Raw genomic sequence first — 9,925 nt, 5'->3', positions numbered from 1 at the left:
CTAAACATCTCAAATAGAGAGAGTTTCAATCGAGTGTCTCAAAACCAAAACCAAAGTAATTACTTCGGCCAATCAGAAAGAACGGAGACAATCTGGTAAACCAATCAAAACTCGAAGTAATTACACGTAGCCGACACAAAGCGGGGGAAAATGTGCACGTGTGAGCCACGATTGGTTTTGGTTTCACTTCTGATTGGTTGAAAAAGCGGCGAGAGCACTTTAAACCAATCACTGAGTGAAGTAATCATAAACCAGAGCAATTCGTTAATTACTTTCGACACTCAATAGAAAACCACTCTAGCGAAAAGACACTTAGTAATATGAGGTAGTGTCAAGACAAGTTAAAAAGGAAAACGGCTCACTTCCGGTTGCTGTCCTTGGCTCAAAAACCTCCCTGTTTGAGTTCCCTAATACGGCAACAACTGGCGAGCAAAATAACAGAAACGGGACAACAACATGCCATTGATCGAGCGCGCCTACTGCTTGTGCGGTAACAAACTTTTGTTCCTATTTTCTTTTAAACTATAAAATTCACATGTCCTTAGTGTAAGCCCCGGGTCGGCGTCTCCTTTTCCGTTACTCTCATTTTCTAAGAGGACTTACCATTGGATGGAGTATTTTCCACAGGTTTGTTCATAACATCGGCACCATCTTCAACAGGCTGATTCCAGCCCTGATTGTTATTCATAGGAACACCAGACACTTCTCTTGTGACATTTGTAACAGGGATTGTAACCCGTTCCTCGTTCTTTTCCACACTGTTTTGTACATCGTTGATCATCACGGATGCCTTGGTCTGATAAGTCTGGGTCTGCTCTTCATCACAATCGTCCTCAATGGTTATGATCACTTCATCTCTGGGAGCCACTGGAACTTTGCACGACTGAGTTGATGAGTCGCTATTGTCTGTTGCCGAGGAAACCTTTTCTGTCAGGTCATCAGAAGATGAAGAGACAGCCAAAGTTAAGGAACCCTTAGGATTCGCCTGATTGGACGAGGTTGGTAGCACGGTGTACTGGCCACGTGTTGTTAAATTACATGATGCTGAAGTGAGGGGCAAATCTACATCATCGTCACAAAAATCGCCAGTTTGTGCTGGCGTCGGGCAACAGGAAATAGTTAAGGCGCCTGAGGCTTTGCCAAAGGGCACTGCAGAGGCAGATACAGAAGGCTTAGTGGACATTGAGGCAGTCATTTCCAGATCAGAAGAGGATGACATTGACTTAACGGCTGTCAAAGATGAAGATCGTTTGCACACATCATGTTCACTACATCCAGCTGAGCTTGAGGAGAAATTTTCAAAAGAACTCATTTCAGGGATCTCAACGATGATGCTATTATCTGCTTTTGTATTTGCATTTGTTGGTACCGCCATCAGTGGAGTTGATGTCATTGTTTCTGTTAGTGTCCATGTTCCTTGCCCTTGGGCATTGCTGTGTGTCGCCGAGGGATGGGAAGATGGCGGTTTCATAGTTTGCTGTTCAACTGGTTGGTCAGTGTCTTGTTTAATGACAAACTCATCCGTAGCGACATCTTTAGACACATTTTTGGCGCAGTCGCCTTTTGACGGGTACTTCAAACCCAACTCTACGTCACTTTGCCTGAAACCTTTCTTGGGGTAGTTTTTGCTGCGACAAGATTAAACAAAGATTACTATAAAGCGATTTCTAATTGTACAGATACTAAAAAAAATTACGGTTGTGACCTGGGTAATGGCATGAGAATTGGTATCGACGTTATCTGAAGAGACCCTATTCGAATTCTCAGTCTTGAACTAGCTGGCAATGGAGGCTAATGCGGGGGAATCTTTTCAAATGCAAATACTTTTTAATACACTCCCCCGCATTAGCCTCTATTGCAAGCTAGTTTCAGTCCAATACTGGGAATACGAAGATGGTCTATTAGCTTACACATTCACCGGCTTAGCCTGACGGCGCTGAGAGAAAAATAAAATCGTTTATGTCAGCTGAATGTTTTTTTTTCATCCAAAGAGGTTTAGCCAATCGAGTGTACACCATCTAAAGGTCTCTCTTTTAATTCAATGAAGGTAAACATAAAGGAATTGATTTTTTACACAATATTCTTGGATATTGAGACCAGTTAGCACATTACAAGATGTCTACATTTTGTGTGTGAACTTGGCTGTTATATGTGTAGACATGCTCAAGAACCTTCCCGAAAATATTCCACTGTTTAGCTTCTAACAGACCTCCTGGGTTGGAATACACACAGGGAAAATAGCGTTAGTTTTCAAGGGGCAAAATCTCTGAAAAGGGCATGAATTTAGATTAGATCGCCCTTGCATCGCGGGCAGGGTTCAGTTCCCACAGTAGTCAGAGATTATGCTTTTTCTATTTCATGACTACTGGTATCGTTTGGATGCCTTTCCTGGGATGTCTAGCGCTACAAATTATCCTTTGATCATTATCCAGAGCTATGCGGCCAACCTCTCATTTCAGAGCAAACAAAGGTTTTTTCTCACGAGTATTTACAGGATGACATCTACGTGCAGCCTTCTTTTTATAGAAAATCCAATAACAGATTTCGCATTGTTCTCATAGGTTTTATCTTACGGATTAATATAATACATGAAAACCTTACTCAGTTTTGATTGGTTAAAAAGATTGCACGCAGTTCTCGTGTAACAAGGCATACATTTGAAGAAAATGTAACTTACCACACTCGAACAAATCCAACCACGATGCAAGAGAGCATCAAAATTCCAGAACACATTGCTGCAAGGGCTATGGAAAAAATTATCCATCTGGAACCCTCTTCATCAGCACCATGTGTTCTTCTTTCAGTCCGTTCAGATTCAGTTTTCTTCCTCTTTTTGAACCGTACGCGTCTTTTGTCTTCAATTTTAGGTCCGAAATCACGCGCAAGATTCCAACGAAGCCCCTTGGACTTCATTTTGAAGTGTTTGCCTGCATTCAAGGAACGTGTCCCTGCACCAGAGCCCCGTTGTGGGAATAATACACCTGCATGATCCTCCACTCTTGAGGTGCGATTGTGTAATGGATGCTCGCTGTTACCGATGCGACTTGTTCTCTTGTCCATTTTACGTGGAGCGGCCTGTTCGTAGTTAAATTCATCAGATCCTGATAAAGCTTCCCCCCCTAGAAATAATAATAATAATAATAATAATAATAATAATAACAAGAAGAAGAAGAAGAAAATTTAATTCAATACGCAGATGGTCTATGTCACACAAGGTGGTTTTCAACAGGGCAAGTGTAGAATTACAATTATTACTGTTCCATTAGAGCGATTTTCAATTGAATGTCGAAAGTAACAGCGAATTGCTTTGGTTCAATGATTACTTCACTCAGTGATTGGTTCAAAGTTCTCGCGCCACTTTTTCAACCAATCAGAAGTGAAACCAAAACCAATCGTGGCTCGCGTGTGCACATTTTTCCGCCCTTTGCGTCAGCTACGTGTAATTAGTTCGAGTTTTGATTAGTTTACTGGATTATATCCATCATTTTTGATTGACCATAGTAATTACTTTGGTTTTGGTTTTACGACACTCGATAGAATCTCGCTCTAACAAATTACCAAAACTATGCTGCTACTACAGAATTGAGTCAAAGTAATTTTAAATAACTAGCTAAATAAAGAAAACCTCTGTTCTTTCATCTGAAATTATGATACAACACTTTTATAAAAGTGTCGTAGGATAAGTTTCTTACATGAGTGGGCAGAGCGTTCCATATTCATCCAGTTAGAAGTAGAAGTAGTAAAAGAGGAAGAAGTCTGAGTTCGCTTGTTGCCAGCTAGTGATAAAATCTTACATAGCTTTGAAATATGCATCACAATTGTCGTAACAATAAAATGATGATAATTCAAAACAAAGTATGAAAATCTTGGATCTGAACCTATGATCTCTGCGATACCAGTGAAATGCTCTACAGATTGAGGCATTTAGCGAACTGTGAGCTGATCATTTTGTTAATTCGTAATAAACCCGTAAAAGTTGCAGACAAGGCACCAAAAAAGAGCGGCTTTCTTACAAATTGACAAGGGCTCTGCCTCAGGTTAACTAAATTGTGACCCGTCCTTAAGGCAGGATATTTAAAACAAAGATTGTTTGAAGGCATAAAAATTCTAAAAGCATCTTTTTATAACAACCTCTGAAAACAAAGAAAGTCTACTTGACAGATTGTAACAAAGTAAAACCTAATTTTTTTACGTTACTGCCATTGAAGGACATCAGTGGTGAAATTCACTGCATAGACTAGGAGCGCCAATGAAAGTTTGAAAAGTAAAATCGATTGAAAAAAACGCCAGAAAACGTTTCTTCTTACCTTCGCAAACTCCGTTTGCAAGGAGAAAGCACAATAGAAACAAAACGAAAATATTTTTCCTCTTTTTTCTCATATTGACTTCACCCAATGGGATAATCAAGCACATTTTTATCATCGAAAACGATCAATTGACGTCACAAAGATAACTATCCATTACCTAATTAGCGCGCTTTAGTTTGCGCGTGCGCTAATGAGTGACGCAAAAAATAGATGACTTTTAGCCTGCGTGGCAGACGTATTTCCGGTTACCGAGAAAGGATAACCGAAATACGTTTGCCAGGCAAGTTACTGAACTTTGAAATTGAGATTGTTTTTCCGCTCTACGTTTTACTCCCGATAAACCTCAATTAGAAAAAAATACATGGTGTGCTTCATCTGCGTGTTATTTTCTTAGTGCATGATGTAAGAGACCTGAGTGAGGCATTATATATACTGCAACAATTTTGAAGGCGACACATGACTATGCGTTTTCCTAAATACGCGGGTTCATTATAGGGACGAAACAAGGACTTAAGTATATGCCCGAGTTCTGCTTTGAATGTGAACGCGGGGTTTATTTTAGCTGAACTACCTTAGTTTGTAATATCTTCAGAGAAGCCGCACTACGATTTCAAGTCTAGTTTTGTCCCCCTCGAATGCGCAACAAAATAAAGCGTCAAGTATGAGTCTCAAGCCGACTTGAGTTTCTGCCCCACTTATGGCCTACTTGAACCCCAGTAAACTGGATTGGTTCGAAGGGTGCCGAAGCAAAGCCAAGGCAAAAACGATTCACTGTTGAATGCTGACAATGTCATTTGGTTTATTTCACGCTGTTGTTCTGCAAAGTACGACAACTAAACAAAAGAACAAAAAAGGCGTGCTGCGCATTTCTTTTGTGTCAATGCCGTGGCTGTTGTTGTATCTAGTAAAGACAGTAAACTTCAAAATGAATGGTTTATTCCACCAAGGTTTTATCGGTTGCTATGCTTCTCAAATTCTGTTTTTCACAAACCATTCTTTTTACAGCAGTTTAAAAATGTCAGATGTTTTGGTTTAAACCAGGAACCTACAACTCCCATAGTGGGCCTATGTCACGGCATTTTAACAGACCGATCTATTTTTAGACTACCTTTTCCGAAAAAAACAAAGGCAGTTCCGGTTCGGTGACCCTAAGACGTCAAGTTAGTTTCTTGTCATCGGGCTCATTCGTGGGAAATTCAACCTAGACGCATTGCCACATTACACTCTAATCAGTTAAGTCTGTAAAAATAAATCGGTCTGTGAAAACGCCGTGACCCGAAACAATGGAGTTGTAGGCACCAGGTCATGGGTTCCTGTTAAACTCATAAATCATGTTTAAAGTTTTCTAATTTTTCTCTTTCCACCAGGCTTGACCGTGCGCCTTCCCTCTTAAATATCGCTAGCACCTATTGCGAGATTTCCACCCAAGATAAAGATGTACACTTTTTTCTTTTAAAAGAACCTTTTTTTAGATAAGATCGTTCACACTCGGATTGAACAGGCTGAGAGTTAAGAACGCCATCATTTTAGCTCATTTGCCTGAGTGTTTGTTTTCTTTTTTTGCTTTGTGAGTAGTATTACAGCTGTACCAGTCACACCCACCCCTCGACGTCTTTTTTTTTGATTTTTCGAAACTGAATATGGGTGGACGTCAATCAAATGTCGACTGCCGCCAAGTGAAGACATGTCATTGACGTCCACCCTGTGGAGGGGCACGAGACTGATAACCGCTGTAATAAAAGTAATAGAAACGTACAACTGTAGTCTAACAAGTAAATTAACTCAAATTAGGTTTTTTTTAGCATTAACATGGGTTTTCTTATTGCATGATACACTGAAGAACAACTCAGTAAAACACAAAACTTTGGGGGCATTTTAAGAAAGTTTTCAGGCTCAAACCGCGAAAAAAGAGAATTACGGTCAGCTTCAGCTCCAAAATTAGACCGAGTGTACTGTTATTAGGGAGCTTTAAGGCGCTTTTACACTGTGCAATTTTTCGTGCAACTTGTCTCGCAACGCCATTACGAGACACGTTGCACGAATCATTGCCCGATGAAACATACCAAAAAACGTTGTGAGACCAGTTGCAGAAATCGTTGCGGAAAGTAGAATTGAAATATTGCTAAGTGTAACACCCGTAAAAAAATGGTTTCCAGGCGCGTAGCGTGGCCATTTTTTCAAGTACGCACAAGTACATATGATCTAGAAACCTAAGTAAACTGAGCGAAAAATACTGCGTTCTTTATTTCTTGTCGAAATAGTTGTGTGAATACAAGCAAAGAACAAAGCGTCTTGCCCTCATTCTGAACAAACTTGGCGCAAACAAAACATTGTTTTGGTTGTGCTAGCGTGACTGGAATTGTCAAGAACGTTCTCGGAACGTCGCTCCTTGGTCACGAACGTCTCTACTTTGCAACCTCGCCATTTGGTTGCCCGCTGGCCAAACCCAGCTGCATTGCTTGTGCAAAAATCTGTACAAGGCTTAAGTTAGATCATGGGTTAGCTTTTGTTTTAGTTTTTAGAATTTAATCAAAGTGGTGCTTTCATCACGAAATCTTGGTTGCGTACAAGTAAAATGTTAAAAGATAGAAACAATTGCTAAAAAAATTCAAAATTTTCTGGTCACTTCAAGTACGCACGTGCGTATAGGACGCTACGCGCCTGGAACTTTCGTAATGTGAGAATGTTTGCAGAAATGGCGTTGGGATAACAAGTAATACGAAAAATTACAGTGCAACAGCGCCTTCAGGACGCGACGTTTTTGAGTCTTTTAAACTTGTCTTGACGCAAATAATTTTTGTTGCTAAGTATATTTCTACAATACAGACGATTAGTTTACCAGAAAAACTACTTTGTCACTGTCAAGTCACGACAAGGACCCAAGACAGACAGGTATTTCCGAAGTATGCACGCTGCTCCCAAAAGAGCTGCCTTTTGAAGTGTACGAGGATAATACGGTTCATCCAAGAACCGTCGCTCTGTCACCGGGATGGAACCCACGGTAAAACCTTCACTTTCTTCGCGGTAAGGATGTCTAACTCTCTGCGTTGGTCTATCTTCTGAACTTCCGGCTTTCATAGCAACGAAAATGAGTCTGAACTTATCAAGATTTGAAATTCTGCCAGGGGTTCTTTTTACTTTAGTTTTAACTTACTCTGAACTATTATCGTCGCCTAAGTCACATGATATTTCAGCGCTCTTTACATGCTCGGAAACCCAAGAGCAGTTTGACGAGGCGGCGGAAAAACGCAGCTATAAGAAAACAACGGTGGACTAAGCATAAATCAGAGGAAACAGTGAAGAGGATAACACTGATCAAGATGTACAGATGTAGCCTGTACCCTGCTGTACAGATGTAGTTACATCTGTACTGCAGGGTCGATTCCCCCACCCCCTCCCCTTGTTTTCATTTGCCCCTTGAAAACTGGCTAGAGCCACCTTACGAAAACCATATGGCGCTCGAATCAAAATGCGTTAAACCAGTTTGTGGGGGACTTTTACTACGGCGAAAATGGCACCCCCGTTACATTCTTATTGAAGTTATTCGTAGGATTCCCAAGTACCCTCAATACCGGAAGATTAACAGACCACAACACGGGGAAGGCCATGCCAAAAGCTCTTTTCGAACAGTGTGGATTCGTTAAGTCCAACAAACACTGTGGGACGGAACGTGTACGGTTTCTCATCTTCATCCGAGATTAGAAAGTCTTACCATTCGTAGAGGTCAATACAAATACTTCGCTTTCTCCTCATTGGCTCATTTAAAGACCCCGAGTGTCAGTCCGGCCATTGCTATACCCAAGACCTTCCTTAAGGAGGCTCGAAATAGTTTCCCCTTTTTTCAATCAAATAAACATATTCTGTCCTTAGATACAGTTAGGGTAATCATATTAAGGCGAAATCTGGCCAGGGTATTAAGTACCCATCGTAGATTTCTCACATTATATTTTCCTCCAAAAAATAACGTTACCATGGCAACGATATTAGGCATTTCTTTGAGCCTTAAAATCAACTTATGTTGCCTTTTTTCAAGAAACGGGACGGTGCAATTTTCCCATTTAGTGTTACCAGATAATGTTAGAAATACTCTCTAAAATATTTAAAATTCAACAAAATCTGTAGGTCAGTTTTTCAGAAAAATACGTTTTTTTGAAATGTGCCTCTAATTTTTTTTTCACCTACAGAATTTTTTTGAATTTGAAAGACAAACGTTTTAAATTAATCTAAGCTGACATGCAAAAAGTGAAAAAAATTCACATTCCGGAAGCAGAGATATAAACGAGTAAAGTTACAAAATCAGGAAAAATGAGGGGGTTACAAGATCGGCATTTACGCATGCGTCACCCGCTCATTCGAGTGCACGCGCGAGTTGAGCTGAAGGTCAACACAAAGGGATTTAAATGACCATTAAACCGTTTGTGTAGAATTTTCGTAGTTTTCATGAATAGGAGAGCGGGTGACGCATGCGTAAATGCTGATCTTGTAACCCCCTAATTTTTCCTGATTTTGCAACTTTACTCGTTTATATCTCTGCTTCTGGACGGTGAATTTTTTTATTTTTTGCATGTTAGCTTAGATTAATTTAAACCGTTTGTCTTTCAAATTTAAAAAAATTCTGTAGGTGAAAAAAAAAAGTAGAGACACAATTCAAAAAAACTTATTTTTCTGAAAAACTGACCTACAGATTTTGTTGAATTTTAAATATTGTAGAGAGTATTTCTAACATTATCTGGTAACGATGAATGGGAAAATTTCACAGTCCCGTTTCTTCAAAAAGGATCACATATGTTGATTTTAAGGCTCAAAGAAATGCCTAATATCGTTGCCATGGTAACATTATTTTGGAGGAAAGCATAATGTGAGAAATCTACGATAGGTACTTAATACCCTGGCCAAGTTTCGTCTTGATATGATTGCCCTAACTGTATCTAAGGACAGAATATGTTTATTTGTTTGAAAAAAGGAGAAACTATTTCGAGCCTCCTTAAGGGCCGATTTACACGGTACGACTTCGTCGCATGCGACAACGGCTTACGACAGGCCCACGACATGATTTACAATTGTTGTGTACGTCAGAAAAAATGTCGTATCATTTTAAAACATGTTTTAAAACGCTGCGACAATCGTAAGTCGTGTCGTAGGCCTGTCGTGAGCTTGTCGCATGCGACAAAATCGTATCGTGTAAATCGTCCCTAAGGTTCGTTTACACAGAGCGATTTTAACGCGCGAGAAGAGCTGTGATCAAACGGCGATTTTACGGCGACAGCAAATCGATCGTATGAACAGCCGGCGATTTCACTGCGATTTGTAGCGCGACAGAGCGCAGCCTTGTCGCGTGATAAAATCGCTCTGTGTAAACGAGCCTTTACGGTACCCCGATGCTGGGTGTCTTGAAAACAAAGACCTTAAGACCCTGAAAACTCGAAAACGAATCGTTCGCTACAACTTGTTGCAAAGTGAAAGCTGGGTTATCTGCCATATTTAATCGTTCGCTACGACTTGTTGCAAAGTGAAAACTGGGTGATCCGCCATATTTAACTGAGTAACCATGCTCCACGTGTGGCCGGACATCTTAACTTCCCGTCAGATGAAAATACGCCCTGTGACACTCCAGGTCT

Source organism: Montipora capricornis, chromosome 1 (genome assembly GCF_036669925.1).
Source record: "Montipora capricornis isolate CH-2021 chromosome 1, ASM3666992v2, whole genome shotgun sequence".
Classification (NCBI taxonomy): domain Eukaryota; kingdom Metazoa; phylum Cnidaria; class Anthozoa; order Scleractinia; family Acroporidae; genus Montipora; species Montipora capricornis.
This window is presented reverse-complemented; position numbering follows the sequence as displayed.